Here is a 16,955-nt window from a genome sequence, read left to right on the forward strand (position 1 = left end):
CAGCCTGCTCATCTACCTTGTAGACCTTGATTTTGTCTACACAGGTTGTGAGCACTTCAAACCTGTTTGACAATTGCAAAGCCTGAGGCTCCTCCACTACCGACTGCTCGATCCCTTTACCTGTGCCACTCATGGTTACATCCTCCTGTCCCTCACTGTTGACCAAAACAGATGACCCTATTCTAAGAAGTGTGGCTATCTTCTGGAAAAAAGTGTCCAGGTATTTGTCACCCTCCCTTATGTTGCGCAGTGTCTGCAGTTCGGCCTCCAAATCAATAATCCTGATCCAGAATTCCTCAAGCTGCTTACACTTTCCACAGACGGGTTTGTCCTGAATCACCTTGGCATCCAAAAGCTCCCACATTCCACAGCTGCAACATAACACTTGTCCTGCCATGTTACTTATGTTATTTAGTTAATCTAATTTAATTACTTTCTTAATTAACTTAGAGTAATTACTATGTATGCTACAATTTACGGTGCTTATTAAATGCTAGTACCACTGACAACTAAAGGTTACATGCTTCTTAACTACACAGGTACGTGTTTTAGGTGTTTACTTTAATTATTTTATTTTAATTTTAAAGTTTTAGTTCTATTTTATTTATAAATCTACCTTAACTCCTGTGTCCTAAGCTGGCTATTAACATACTATCCCTAACAAGAAGCACTTATCGGCCTATCAACTTACTATCAATTTACAAAGGACAGTGCCCATACTATTTTAAATCCTAGGAACAGAATAAACCTTAACCACTTACTAATTACTGACCAGGTACTCACCAAAAAGCTAGCTTCTTCACCAACAAATCAAATTGCTTCTTTGCTGTGATGTCACTATTTGTTTTCTCGCGTTGTTTTCAATCTCCTGAGTGCCTCTCCACTCATGTTGTTTCCAATCTCCCGACTGCCTCTCCACTCGCGCTGTTTTCAATCTCCCGACTGCCTCTCCACTCACGTTGTTTTCAATCTCTCGACTGCCTCTCCACTTGCGCTGTTTCCAATCTCCCGACTGCCTCTTTACTCACGCTATTTTCATCCTCCAAGGCTTTGGGGAGCCAGGAGGCGAGTTACTCAATGCAGGATTCCTAGCCTCTGACCTGCTCTTGTAGCCACAGTATTTATATGACTAGTCCAGTTCAGTTTCTGGTCAATGGTAACCCCCAGGATGTTGATAGGATTCAGAAATGGTAATGCCATTGAGCATTGAGGGGCAGTGGTTAGATTCTTTCTAGCTGGAGATGATCATTGCCTGGCACTTGTGTGGCATGAACGTTACTTGCCACTTGTCAGTCCAAGCCTGGATATTGTCCAGGTCTTCTGCATTTGGACATGGATTGCTTCAGTATCTGAGGAGTCGTGAATGGTGCTGAGTATTGTGCAATCATCAGCGAACATCCCCACTTCTGACCTTGTGATGGAAGGAAGATCATTGATGAAACAGCTGAAGATGGTTGGGCTGAGGACCTCCTGCAGTGATTTGCTGGAACTGAGATGATTGACCTCCAACAACTACAGCCATCTTTCATTGTGCGAGGTATGACTCCAACCAGTGGAGAGTTTTCCCCCTGATTCACATTGACTCCAGTTTTGCTAGGGCTCCTTGATGCCACTCAGTCAAATGCTACCTTGATGCCAAGGGCAGTCAGTTTCGCCTCACTTTTGGAGTTTAGCTGTTTTGTCCGTGTTTGAACCAAGGCTACAATGAGGTCAGGAGCTGAGTGACCCTGCGGAACCCAAACTGAGCATCATTGAGCAGGTTATTGCTAAGCATGTGCCACTTGGTAGCACTGTTGATGACCCCTTCCATCGCTTTACAGATAATCGAGAGTAGACTGATGGGACAGCAATTAGCCAAGTTGGATTTATCCTGCTTTTTGTTTGTGTACAGGACATACCTGGGCAATTTTCCGCATTGCCAGGTTGATGCCAGTATTGTAGCTGTACTGGAACAGCTTGGCTAGGGGCTCGGCAAGTTCTGGAGCACAAGTCTTCAATTCTATTGCTGGAATGTTGTCAGGGCCCATAGCCTTTGCAGTATCCAATGCCTTCAGCCATACTTGATGTCATGTGGAATGAATCGAATTGACTGAAGGCTGGCACCTGTAGTGCTGGAGACCACTGGAGGAGGCCGAGATGGATCACCCACTTGGTACTTCTGGCTGAAAATTGTTACATTCAGCCTTATCTTTTGCACTGATGTGCTGGGCTCCCCCATTATTGAGGATGGGGATATTTGTGGAGCCATGCCCAGTGAGTGGTGACGGTCTGGAATGCTCTGCCTGGGAGGGTGGTGGAGGCGGGTTGCCTCACATCTTTTAAAAAGTACCTGGATGAGCACTTGGCACGTCATAACATTCAAGGCTATGGGCCAAGTGCTGGTAAATGGGATTAGGTAGGTAGGTCAGGTGTTTCTCATGTGTCGGTGCAGACTTGATGGGCCGAAGGGCCTCTTCTGCACTGTGTGATCCTGAGTTGTTTAATTGTCCACCACCATTCACGGCTGGATGTGGCAGGACAGCAGAGCTTAGATCTGATCCGTTGGTTGTGGAGTTGCTTAGCGACTCTATCGCTTGCTGCTTATGCTATTTGACATGCAAATAGTCCTGTGTTGTAGTTTCACCAGATCGACACCTCATTTTTAGGTATGCCTGGTGTTGCTCCTGGCATGCCCTCCTGCACTCTTCATTGAACCAGGGTTGATCCCCTGCCTTGGTGGTAATGGTAGAGTGGGGGATAAGCCGGGCCATGAGGTTACAGATTGTGGTTGAGTACAATTCTGCTGCTGCTGATGGCCCACAGTGCCTCACATTTGCCCAGTCATGAGTTGATCGATCTGTTCAAAATCTATCCCATTGTGGTAGTGCCAATGGAGGGTATGCGCAATGTGAGGATGGGACTTAATCTCCATAAGGACTATCCAGTGACACTCTTACCAATACTGTCATGGACAGATGCATCTGTGGCAGGCGGTCTCGTGAGGATGAGGTCAAGTATGTTTTTCCCTTTTGTTGGTACCCTCACCACCCGCCGCAGACCCAGTCTAGCAGCTATGTCCTTTAGGACTCGGCCAGTAGTGGTGCTACCGAGTCACTCTTGGTGATGGGCATTGAAGTCCCCCACACAGAGTGCATTCAGGCCATTTCAGAGGAGTCACATGTCAGCCAGGCAAGATGGGGTTTGACAACAATCAACATTTTAATTCTAGATTTTCAAAAAATTATTGAATTCAAATTTCACTACCTGTCATGGTAGGATTCGAACCCTGGTCCCCAGAACATTACACAGGGCTTCTGGATTACTAGTCTAGTGACAACACCAATACCACTACACCACCACCTTCCCCTAGAGTGAGGGTAGGTTGGAGGAGAGTCATGTGAAGTATAAAAGCTGGTACAAACCAGTTGGACTGAGTGGCCTGGGTATACAATATAATTCTAAATGGTCCTGCTGCTATTATTTTAGAATAAGTCAGCTGTGTATGTATAAGCGATATGATGGGCTGTTGAATGTCATAAAATACTTTTGACATTTAATGTTGCTTCTTTTGGTAGTTTCTGGCCAATAGTAGATGTGCAGGTCTTGGAGAATTAACTCCGGACTGTGATGCAAACAAACTGCAGTTCCAGGGAACTGATCGTATCGTGGGTGCATGGATCTGCACTCAAACAAAGGTTCCTGCTGTGGCATTTAACACTGGGAACGTTGGAGGTCTGCACCTCACATCAAATATAAAGAAGGAACAATGGGGAATAGAGATCACTCTATCAAGATGGGGGACAATAATTGTAAAGTAAACCCCCTTTAAGAAGCCTGACTTGAGACTTGATGCAGTTGGGTTTACTATAATACTGATGAAATCCAAAATGGCCAGTGCCCTTGTGTGAGTCTGCACACTAAGTATCTACAAAATATTTGACCACTAAAGCACGTACATTTGAACATAATCCTGTTCCTTGACCAGTATCCATGTAAGTACACTTTCCAACTTTTTTTTTCATGGGATGTGGGCGTTGTTGGCAAGGAGAACAGCATTGGTTGCCCATCCCCAACTGCCCTTGACCTAACTAGCTTGCTAGGCCATTTCAGAGGGTAGTTAAGAGTCAACAACATTGCTGTGGGTCTGGAGGTCTGGAGTCACATGCAGGCCAGACCAGGTAAGGACGGCAGATTTCCTTCCATAAAGGACATTAGTGAACCAGATGGGTTTTTACAACAATCAAAGATAGTTGTCATGGTCACAGTTGAAGAGGCGAAACTACAACCCCTGATCACACAGCGACCACAGAGACCCAGGCTTCCTTTCACCAGTTTATTCAAGCATATGCAAGGGAGTTGCAATCATTCCTGAAAATGACCCAGCTCCCAGACTGACTACATTTCATTACTTTTGTATCTTTTCTTATCATAATACATTTGAGTACATTTGAATACATCCAATCGGTAACCGACACACAGGTCCCATGTTAACACTATCCTACTGAGTACATAAATATGTGATTTTGCTAACCAATTATTCTAAAGGCTGTATTATACATAATTATATTAACCCATCAAAATTAAAACACGTACGCAAAGACCTTGGTTCTTACAACTCAAGACTGCTTGTGTTTCATCAAAGCCCCCTCTTCGTCCATTGTATGTCTTCCCATATCTAAGCTAAAACCATCTGCCCCTTCCCTATGTGAGAGGGGAGTACACGTAATCTATTTTATGTCCTCCTTGTGTCTTCAGCCTGACTCTCAAGGTTGTGCAATGTTCATCTGGTAATTGTCAACTCTTATTATGCTTAGCAGCCATGTCTGCCTGGATTTTTAAGTGTTCTTCAGTAAATTCTTACAGTGTTTTAATTTAGCATTTTTAATGTTCCCCTAACAGTCACCATGCGTTGTGGCGTTGAATGCATTGTGAGTGGGAGTGATTGGGGAAGAGACTATCACATCTATTAAGGGAATATTGGATAAATGTTTGAAACTGAAGACAAATCAGGCCTACCGGGCGAGAGCAATGGAGTGGAAATAGCTTCCTCGCTAAGTGCTGCCACAGATGTGATGGATCGAATGGCCTCCTTTTGTGCCGTACACCTCCATGATTCTCCTATCACTTGAGAAAGAGTCCTTGGAGTGTCAGTAACTACGAGAGGAGAGACAGCTGGGATGGAGGGAAAACACTTTGTGCAGCAGCATTTTTCCTAACCTCCACTTGTCCTTGGCACTGGCTTCTTATCCTGGGGAAACCACCTTCTCTGTTTTAGGACAGAAGTAATGCCTGGGACTATACATGGAGGGAGAGATTGTTCAGGGACCTGCAACAACAGGCAAGGATTGAAATAACAGCTGAGACCTAAACCAGGGGCAAGAAGGAGTTTGGCAATATAACTGAGAAAATGTAGCACAATAACATGCATGTTTACTCCCTCGCCCACCACCATTGCACAGTGACAGCTTGGACCATCTACAAGATGCACTGCAGCAACTCACCAAGGCTCCTTTGACAGCACCTTCCAAACCCAAGCCCTCTACCAGATAGAAGGACAAGAGCAGCAGGTGTGTGGGAACTTGTATTACTATAGCGCCTTTATTGCAGTAGAAACATCCCAAAATGCTTCACATGAGCATTATCAAATAAAACGTGACACCGAGCCACATAGGGAGATATCAGGAAAATTTGGTCAAAGAGGTGGGGTTAGAGTTAGGGTTCGGGTAGGTTATAAGGAGCAGCTTAAGGGAGGAAAGAGAGGTAGAGAGGTAAAGAGGTTTAGGGAGCTTATAGACTAGTCAGTTGAAACACAGCCGCCAGTGATGAATATCGCGGATGTGAAAAAGCCCAGAATTGGAGGAATACTGAAATTTTGGAGGGTTGTGGGGCTGAAAGAGCTTACAGCGATAGAGCAGAGTGAGGCCATGGAGGGATTTGAAAAGCAAGGGTGAAGATTTTTAAATCGAGGCATTGCTGACCGAGAAGCCAGAGAGAGAGAGGAGAAAGAGAAAGAGTGGTAGACAAAGAATGAGAGCCAAATGGAAAATCTTAACGTTAACAGGAAAATATTTGTGAGCAATGCTGCCTAAGATCAATTGATTATTTTAAATTCATTACTTCAAAAGAATTCCCTAGCTGTCTGAGGTGGAGTGGTCACCACAGTAAAATGTGCAATTGATAATCTGCCTCTAAGAAGTGTGATGAATAAACCAACAGGTGGCAATAGAAACACAGCAAAATGTGTGAGAGATTCTCCGGCTAAAGTCTATTAATGAAATAATTTCGCTGTTGTCGCTCTGCAGAGCCGACAGGAATAGGAATGGAAACTATGATAAAACTACAATGATTAATAGTTAAAATTAGATTGCCGCAACGTATTGAAAAATCTTGGCAAAGGTGTGTAGAATTATCTGATGTAAATATCTGGTGATCTAACTGAGGTGTTTAAGGAGATTAAAGTATTTGCTCAAATAGATAGAGTCAAACCATGTCCTCTGATGCAGAGTCCAGAACAAGGGGAATAACCTTAACGTGGGGCAGGCCGTTCAGGGGTGATGTCAGGAAGCACTTCTTCACACAAAGGGTAATGGAAACTGGAACTCGCTCACCCAAAAATCTGTTGTTCGTGGGGGGTGGTGGGGGTTCAAATAAAAATATTAAAATGGGTTCATATGTTTTGGTTAGGCAAAGGGCTTTAAGGGTTAAGGAGAAAGGTAGGTGGAATTGACATATAGAGAAGCCCTCACCTAATTAAGTGACAGAAATGACTTACGTTGGGCCCCTGTGACACGGAACAGAAACCCAACCCTGTATATATTTAAAAACTTTATCCTTATTACCATTTCTTATTTTTAAACTGGACTTTTCTGCTGAACACAGACAATTAAGATAGTTGACCCTCTGTCTGGAAATTGTCCCCCAGTGGTCTCCAGAACAAAAGACTTCTCTCTTCTCGGTGTTAGGAATGTCACACCTCGTTATGCCCAAGGAGTTTCTAACATACCACCAGGGACTACACAGGCCAATTTCAGAAGGAGCTACAGGAAGGCCATTTGCATTTGACAAGCCAACCTTGCTAGCGGAGTTTGTGGGTCTGTTGAGACAATAGCTTCCCAAACACCAGACCCTCCAGATGAATGGCACCCCTTTCAACCCGTAATGGCTGAGACATTATCAGTCCTGAAAACAAAGCCAAATTCCAGGTGTTGGATAAACATCCTTTGTTGAAGTCACTCTGGTGAAGGAAGGTCACATGACCCAAGACTCTGACCTTTTGGGTAGTTTAATATCACTTTTCGGTGCTGTGTAGCCAGTCTGCTGTTTAACATCCAACTGGCCGGCTGCACAGAAGCAAGCTCTGTCCAGGTTGGACTACCAGCCAACCAGACTACTGGAAGGTTTTGTATCATCGCCTACGGAACTGATGCCATCTCTGTGTGCCTACTTCACCTCGTGGCATCAACGTCACCTGAAAAAGCAAATCTTACAACACCAGTCTCCACCTGTTAGCCATCGAAGGCCTACATGAAAAGGCTTCCTCATTGGACTCTAACTTTGGGGCTCTGGAACACATATGCACCAATACCCATTTTCTCTCTGGTCCTTGTACTATAAAACCTTCTTTTCTCTATCCCTCCCTGTACTACGTGAATGCGGAATGGGGTGTGGCGAACACTCCTTTTCATGGGTTTTTAAATGCGTAAAAATAAACTAACCTTGTGAGTTAATCCTAACTCGAATTTTCTGTGGATTTATTAGTAAAATTGGATCACATTAAAACTGAGGGACTTAAAAAATACTTTCAAAAAAAATATTCTTATCCTTAAAAGCAAACTGATTCAAAACACCTTCTGTTTCATGGACAGGTGGTAAGAGGAAGTCAGTGCTATTTGAACTGACCCCCCTCCTGCCTGTAACACCTAGATGGGCTGAATGGCCTCCTTTGTTCCTGTTGTTTCTAGAAATATGGATTTGAATCCTTGCAGATCAAGTTACCAACTTCAGCTGCTGCGCTAGGAGGAAGCACAAGAAGACGTGAAGCATTTCCTTCAGAAGTCAGGAGCAAAGGCTAAGCCATCCCGGGGCTCAGTTTCTGCTTTCTTGCCCTCTCTCATACCCAAGAAATGCCACGGCTGGTGAAAGAGAAGCTAAAGAAAACATTTTTCTAATTTGGAAACAGTCACAAGTACGACAGGAGAGGCACTTCACACACGAGATTTAGCAAACCAAACGAGAGAACACGTAACATGGCTGACATTCCAGTCAGCTGTGGCTCAGTGGATGGCATTCTTACCTCAAAGCCTGAGGCTGTGGGTTCAAATCCCAACTCCAGGGACTTTGAGCACCTAGGAAATAGGAGCAGGGGTAGGCCATTCAGCCCCTCAAGCCTGCTCTGCCATTCAACTGGATCAGGTTTGATCTTTTACGTCAATGCCATTTTCTCGCACTACCCCATATCCCTTAATCTTTAACATCTAGAAATCTGTACATCCCTGTCTTTAACACACTCAGTGATTGAGTCTCCATAGACCTCTGGGGTAGAGAATCCCAAAGATTCACCACCCCCTGAGTGAAGAAATTCCTCCTCATCTCAGTCCTAAAGGGCCTGCCCTTTATGCTGAGACTGTGTCCCCTGATTCCAGATCCCCCAGCCAGGGGAAATATCCCTCCTGCATCTACGCTGCAAGAATTTTGTATGTCTCAATGAGATTTTCTTCAGGCTGACTGTTCTGTGCAACACTGAGAGAGTTGCTGCACAGTCTGACGTGTCCCTCAGATGAAAAATTAAACAAGTCCAGTTCCTTATTTTCACAAGACCCTCGGTTTCCTAGTATTTCTGGGAGGTTTTCTGTATCTTCCTCTGTGAAGACAGAGACAAAGTAATGTTTAGTTTCGCTGCCAATTCCCTATTCTCTGTTATAAGTTCTCCTGTCTCCCCTCGTAATGGACCCACATTTGTCCTTGCTAAACTTTTCCTTTTTATTACATAAAAGAAGCTTTTACAGAAGCCTTTATGGTTCTTGCTAGTTGGCATTCATATTCTCTTTTCTCTTTCTTTATCAGTTTCTTGGTTCTCCTTTTCTAGATTCGAAATAGCTCCCAATCCTCGGGGTTATCACTTTTTCTGGCAACCTTATAAGCCACTTCCTTTGATCTACTGCAACCTTTAACTTCTTTTATTAGCCATTGTTGATTCAGCTTTCCCTTTTGGTTTGTGTCTAAGAGGAATGTATATTTGTTGTAGACCATGTAACACTTCTTTAAATACTAGCCTTTATCTGTCTACCGTCAAATATTTTAGAGTGTTTTCCTAATCCACCATAGCCAACTTGCCCCTCATGCCTCCATAGTTTCCTTTGTTCAGATTTAGGAGCCTAGTTTCGGAATGAATTATATCACTTTCAAACTTAATGTAAAGTTCTGTCATGTTATGGTCACTATTCCCTAAAGGCTCCGTTACAGCAAGGTTATTAATTAGGCCTTTCTCATTACATAATAGTAAATCCACAATAGCCTGATCCCTAGTTGGTTCTGCAATGTACTGCTCCAGCAACCCATCTCGTACAAACTCCAGGAATTCATCCTTCAAAGCATTAGTGTTAATTAGGTTTATCCAGTCTATATATAAATTGAAATCGCCCATTACTACTGTATTACCCATGTTACTTGCAGCTCTAATTTCCCGATTTATACTGTGCCCAATGTTACCACTACAATTTGGTGGTCTATAAACAACTCCCACCAATGTCTCCTGCCCCTTGCTGTTTCTTAGCTCCACCCAAACTGATTCTAGATCTTGATTCTTCAATCTCAGATCTTCTCTCACTGATCTCATCCCTTATTAACAGTACTACCCCACTTCATTTTCCTTTTTTGCCTATTCTTCCTAAATGACAACTATCTTTAAATATTCAGATCCCAGTCTCAGTCGCCCTGCAACCACATTGCCATAATGGGATTCAATCATACCCATTTACCTCTATTTGTGCCTTCAAATCATCTACTTTATTGCAAATGCTGCGTGCATTCAGATAGACTGCCCTTAACTTTGTCTTATGACATTATTCCGCTTTCTGATCTGCTTTGTCTGCCTTCTAATTTCACTTACTACTTTTCAACTTCCTGTTACCAGTTTTACTTCCCTGCCACCAAAGTACTTTGAGACGTCTGGTTGTTGTGAAAAGCACTATATAGATGCAAGCCTTTCTTTTTTTAAATTAAGTTTGACACAAGAGTCAGCGCCCATATGTGGCTTATCAGTAGGTTATAGTACAAAGTGGGAATTAAACCACCTGTGCCTTTCAGGGTTAAGTATTGCTGACTTCATTTGGTAGGACTCTTGAAGGAAGATTCCACCTTGCCTGGGGTCCCTCTCTCGCTATTCATTGGCTGCTCACTCTATCCTTCCTGGGGTTTCCTCTTTTGGATCCTGAACCTTTTCTCATGTGGCTGCTTCTCCCTTTAAGGGTCAGCGCTCGCCCCTGTCCAGTGTAACGCTGTAATTGGTCTCTTTTTTATGCCACTTTTGAGGGTAGGTATAGAGGGGGTGAATTGATCCACATCCTTACTTGACTGGGGTCTTTCCGAAGGGTGGGTTGGCCAATGAGGAGTCAATTGTCTTCCAGATAAAAGAAGAAGAGTCAGCGCACCCTTTATCTCCAACCTTTCAGGGAAAAGAGGGGTGAATTGAGTGTCCTTCACCCTTTGGTTGACATATCGTCAGCCTAGAACTCTGAGAAAGTGTTGTTTCCCATCTTACCACCTCAACCTTCTTTCGAGATTCAATTCTGTGGTTTTAGGCTCTCCAGGTCTGTTCTCAAGCCCATTATTGGGTACTTCTGCCAGTTTGGCTAAAAGCTTTAAGGAACTCTTCGTGAGTAGAGGCATTTACTTATCTTTGGCTGACGTGGTAGCATGGGTGTAATGCTGTGTCAGAAACTCCACATTTCCTTCATTGCACTGAGGACAGAATGCTGCTTTTACCAAACATTTTTGCAAAGCTGAGCAGCTTTTAGGTCAGTGTTTCCCAAAGTGGCCCCATTTTAACACTTGAAAATTAACGTGACCCCAGACATCAAGCATAGTATATAATTTTGCTTTCTTTATTCTTCCATGGGATGTGGGTGTCACTGGCAAGGCTGGCATTTGCCCATCCCTAATTGCCCTTGAACTGAGTGGCTTGCTAGGCCACTTCAGAGGGCAGTTAAGTGTCAACTACATTGTGGTGGGTCTGGAGTCATATGTAGGCCAAGCCAGGATAAGGATGGCAGATTTCCTTCCCTAAAGGACATTAATCAACAAGATGGCTTGTTTTCCCCCATTTATATGACAATTGATGATAGCTCATGGTTGTTATTACTGAGAACAGCTTTATAGTTCTAGATTTACTGATTATATTTAAATTCCACCTATTGCTACCATGGGATTTGAACCCATGTCCCCGTCTAATGACATTACCACTACACCACCACCTCCCTAGCAGACATAATGCAATATAGATCAACATATCATAAATCATGTAAATATGAAGATATGTATTTTTACTTGTTATTAAAATAAAATGTTATTAAAACTAAAGTACTTGCTATACGAAAAATTTTATTATTTTATGTATTAAACAGTCCATTACTTAATCTGAGCCGCTCTAGCTCATGCACCTTGCCCAGGAAGCAGTAGATACTACTGATATTTGCTTTTGCCTTCAGGATTACTGATCTAAAATAAATCACACCAAGGTTCCCTATAGGCTATCCTGGCATCATTGATTTTCATGTGAGCTTAGTCAAGTAAGCGTTTAATTTTCTACTGACGATTTCAAATGACACGGGATTATTGATGGTCCTGGGTGCTGCAATTTCAATGCAGATTCTGCTACACACAATGCAGCTTTAAAATAAAATAAATTTATCTCACAAGGTAAGTAACTTATCTGAATGTGGAGCCATACGTCTTCCAACCTGGGGAAAGTGGAACGTGGACCTGTTTCTAAACAGGGTTAGAACATGAGGCGCAACCATTTGAGGTTTCAACCAAGCTCGCTATATTCCCGATGACATAAGACTCAGCGAAGCCACTCTCTCTTCTCCCACCCCCCACCACCACCCCACCCCCCCGCGGCTTTTGTTGGCATCCATTCATCAATGAGAGGCGACGGACGCGCAGCCAACAATCCATTTAGGTGGGTGGGGGTGGGGGTGGGGGTCTTCATTTTGTGCACCCTTTGCAGATAGCTGTGAAGGCCAATCCTTGAGAGGCCGGCCGCACATGAGGCTGCCAGGCGTTGTTGTGGGTTGTTGTCTTTGACTCTGGTGCCTGTTACCAAGCTGCTGCCAGGCTGCTACCAAGCTGCTGCCAGGCTGCTACCAGGCTGCTGCCAAGCTGCTGCCAGGCTGCTGTAGCCGCTGGTTGTGGTAGTAGTAGTCGAGCGCACAGGCGGTGTCGTCATTTCCCTCTTCCGCCAGCTGGGGGCTCCCAGGTGCGATAGGTCAATGTTTAAGGCTTTTCTGTCGCGCTTTCAAGCGTCCTCGAAGCGGAGCCATGGACGCCCCACTGGTCACCCGGCTCCAGCAACCTCACCATGCAGGAGGCCCTTGGGTGTGTGACTGTCTCCCGCCCTGCAGACATAGTCCGATTCACCGAAGCTGGCGCTGTTTGATTAGTGCCAACGCACTGGGGGCTCTGCCTTTGAGAGGACCCACCACATTCGTCGTCGTGTCCTGCCAGGATATGCCCATAATGCACTGCAAGCAGTGAAGATGGAAATTATTGAGCTTCTTTTCCTGTAAGTCGTCCGTGTTTCACAGCCACGCAGCAAGGTGCTGAGAACACAGACCTCATCAACCATCGGCTTGGTCCTAAGGGTCAGCTTGGTGTTACCCCATGCACGTTTGGCACATCGGCCAGGGTGGTAGCTGCTTTCACTGTGCATGTATTGAGCTCTGCATCAAGGGACCTGTATGTCTCTCACTCACGTACCTTGTTTGTCACCATTGGACCCAAGGTAACAGAATTTGCTAACTGTTTCCAGCAGGGTGTTAATTAGTGTGATCAGGAGCGGCGATGCAACTACCTTTCCCACATCCAAGATTTTCTTGACATTTATTGTTAGGGAGAACAGGTTACATGGGAGAGATAGTCCATGAGTCTTTGTAGCTGTGGTTCCATGGGGATCGACTAGCACAGCATCAGCAGCGGAGAGGCATTCCCTGATCAGCACACAATGTGTTTTGGTCTTCACTTTTGCCTTGATCGATTGTAGAGCTTGCTGTCTGACCTGGTGTGTAAATCGACTCCTTCCATATCTGCAGGGGAGGCAAAGGTTATGACACACAGTAATCAGCCTCTCTCCCTGCGCACACACACACACACACACTCTGTAATCAGCCGCTCTCCACACACACACACACACACACACACACACACAAACACTTTAAGCAGCTTCTCTCTCCCCCGCCACACACAAACACTTTAAGCAGCTTCTCTCTCCCCCCGCCACACACAAACACTTTAAGCAGCCTCTCTCTCCACCCCGCCCCCACACACACACACACACACACACACACTCTGTAAACAGCTGCTCTACACACACACACACACACACACACACACACACTCTGTAAACAGCTGCTCTACACACACACACACACACAAACACTTTAAGCAGCCTCTCTCTCCACCCCGCCCCCACACACACACACACACACACTCTGTAATCAGCTGCTCTACACACACACACACACACACACACAAACACTTTAAGCAGCCTCTCTCCGCCCCACCCCCCCCCCCCCACCCCACACACACACATTGAGTGGAATTGTCCCAGTTTTGCACTAAGTGCAGTAGCAGGCAGGAAAAGCGATGTTTTTCCCGCCGGCCGCAATGGCGGCTTTTCACGCCGTATCGTCCCAAACCCGCTGCATTAATTATGCATTCCCGGGATACACGCTGTTTCGATGGTGGGCAGGCTCTGATTCGCCTGCCATGCCACCACCTCGCCACTTCATTACGCCAGGCACCACATTTAAAGTGCAGCTGCGCTCAGTGCTTCCAGCCCAGGACTGCAGCAAAGAAGACATGGCCCCGAAAGGCAAGAAGACAGCACCCCTCGAGCTCCTTTTGAACACCATGGGGGTTCCGCGGTGATGTCCTGTACCCCTGCTCTGGCCACAGGAGGGGCAGCTACATTACCACTTCTGCTGCACAGAAGAGGTTGCTCATCCAATGCAGAAAGAGGGTGAATGATCTCATCTATGCCGCCAGGGTAAGGCAACCATCTCATCACTCTAAACTTACACACTCAAGCCCATCACACATTCACATTCCTTATATACGTTGTTGTGAAACAAATGGCTGTGTTTTCCCGCTAACATGGGCGGATGATCCAGCGGGTGCGGGGGGAGATGAGTCCCGCGGGTTGGCCTTGTTATAACATGCTGATATTTTACAATGAGGTTCCCGACGTCTGATGGCGGGGAACACAGTCTGGCATTGACGGGCCGAGCAGACGATCGCAAATTGGCTTCACGACATCGTGAAACTGTTTTTTGGCCTTCTCGCCATATTGTCCACTCACGCCACCGAACATGCCTGACACTGGCGGGCATGGATAATCCCAACCATTGTACTCAGACTCTCCCCCCTTCACACACATACAAATCGGACTCTCCGTTCCCACACACAAACATTGTAATCAGCCCCTCTCCCCTCCCCACCCACCCCACCCAGCACACACTGTAATCAGACCCACTCCTTGTAGTGTTCAATTGTTCTGCATTGGATTATGTGAGTCTGGTTACTATTGTTGCTCACTGTCCTCAGTTAAGCCTAGATTGTAGAAGTTTCTGGAAGCTGGAGCTGTAAGCATGGAGCAGACATTTTAAAGCACTGTGAATAAAGCCTGTTACACATATAGAAACTAGTGTCACCTCTGCATATGGCTCCGAGATAAAAAGTATACAACTCTCCCCACCTCCCATGCACACACACATGATGTAATCAAACCCTCTCCCCCCCCCCACACACACACACATACACTGTAATCAGCTCCTCCCCCTCACACACACTTGTGCGCGCACACACACCTCTCCACCTTCAATCTTGATTTCCCCTCTTCCCTGCCCATCTGCTTCACCTCAGTTTCCCTGCATTTGGTTTTGCCTCTCCCATTCTCAGTTTTGCCTCTCCTACCCTGGGTTTTCCCTCAGTTTCTCTGCCCCCGGTTTCCCTCCTTGACCTCCTGGTTCTCAGAACTGCTCACACAATAGCTGCAGCCCCGAAACCATGAGCAAAGATACTCAACCTGAGGAGCCCAATCTTTAAAAGACCAATTCAATTCGCATACAGACATCACATGGTCAGATGTCATGTGGTCAATGTTAAACTCCTGATAGCCGGCTGGTGAAGGATGTAACCAGAGCTAATTTTTTACTCAGCTTAGATTTATTCACAGAGTGAAACATTACAGGTATATACCTCCTAACTCAACCACAGTAACGTGTCAGTGCCTCTTTATATGTGCTCAAGTAACAACCTAATCAATACCCTCCACCTGCATATAGTTAACTGCAAATGACATACAATTAACAGTCAGAAGGAAGGTTTCCACCCAGACTTAACAGCCCATGGCCCCAAGCTAGTTTCTCCCTCCCTCGCCCAGAGTACTAAAATGGGTTGACAGAGCACAGGGCAGTGACAAAACAGGCGTTCATTCTGCTGACAGGATTTCTTTTTTTAAAAACAAATATCTTTAGTGTTCTTTTGTTCCTTTGTCCAGGGCCCTTATGCTTCACTGGTGCTGACAAAATGAAAACGACAGTTCTGTGATGTATTTTAATAACAATCGCAGCCTTCAACCCAAGCCTAGAAATTGGATCTGACTTACCCCTGATCCTTTTAATGAAACTTTTCTTTCCCTCTGACTGAAAATAGTGCTAAACTTGCGAAAATATTTTGTTGTATTTTCACTGGGGAGGAGAGAGGCCCTTCACACAAAGATCACAACAGCCTTAAAAAAAAATCAGAACTCTTTTGCCCTTTGACCTTATGTCTCAGTTGGAAGAAATGCCGCTCCAGATTGGGAGGTCAAGATATTATCTTTGTCTTGCCGTTTACCTTTTTTTGGTTTCAAGAATAAACTCAGAAGCAAGGCGGCTTTCAAAGAATCGTCAACATTTACAGCAGGGAACGGGACCTTTCAGTCCAGTGTGTCCAAGCCAACTAACAAGTGGCCATTCAGCCTTATCCCACTTCCCAATATTGGTCTGTGGCCTTGTAGGTTACAGCGCCTCAAGTGCATATCCAAGTACGCTTTGAATGTGGGGAGGTGGTGGTGTTATGGTAATGGTAATGTCACTGGGCTCATAATCTCAGGGTCCCAAGCTAATCTCCTGGGAATATAGGTTCAAATCCCACCATTGCTGGTGGAATTTAAGTTCAATTAATAAATCTGGAATTATAAAGCTAATTACAGTAATGGTAACCATGAAATCAGCTTCAGTTGTCATAAAGACCCCTCTGCTTCGCTAATACCCCTTTAGGGAAGGAAATCTGACATACACATGTTCCAGATCCACAGCAATATGGCTAACACTTAACTGCCCTCTGAAACGGCCTAGTAAGCTACACAGCTGGGGATGGTCAATAAATGTTGGTCTTGCCAGTGATGCCTACACCCCATGAATGAATTTTAACAAAGGCAGTGAGTTCCAGATCCCTGCTACCCTCTGGGTGAAACAAAATGGCCTCCAAACCTTTTCTAACCCCTGGTTTTGTACCCCTCAACCAAACATGCTTCCGATCCATTCTACCTAGACCCCTCATAATTTTATACACTCAAATCAGATGTCCCCTCTGCCGCCTCTGATTCAAAAAAAAAATACAACCCCAGCCTGTCCAACCTTTCCTCATAACTAAAACTCTCCAGTCCAGACAACATCCTCAGAAATCTCCACTGTACCCTCTCTTAGTGCAATGAC

The sequence above is a fragment of the Cetorhinus maximus genome, chromosome 29 (assembly GCF_964194155.1).
Source record: "Cetorhinus maximus chromosome 29, sCetMax3.hap1.1, whole genome shotgun sequence".
Lineage (NCBI taxonomy): Eukaryota > Metazoa > Chordata > Chondrichthyes > Lamniformes > Cetorhinidae > Cetorhinus > Cetorhinus maximus.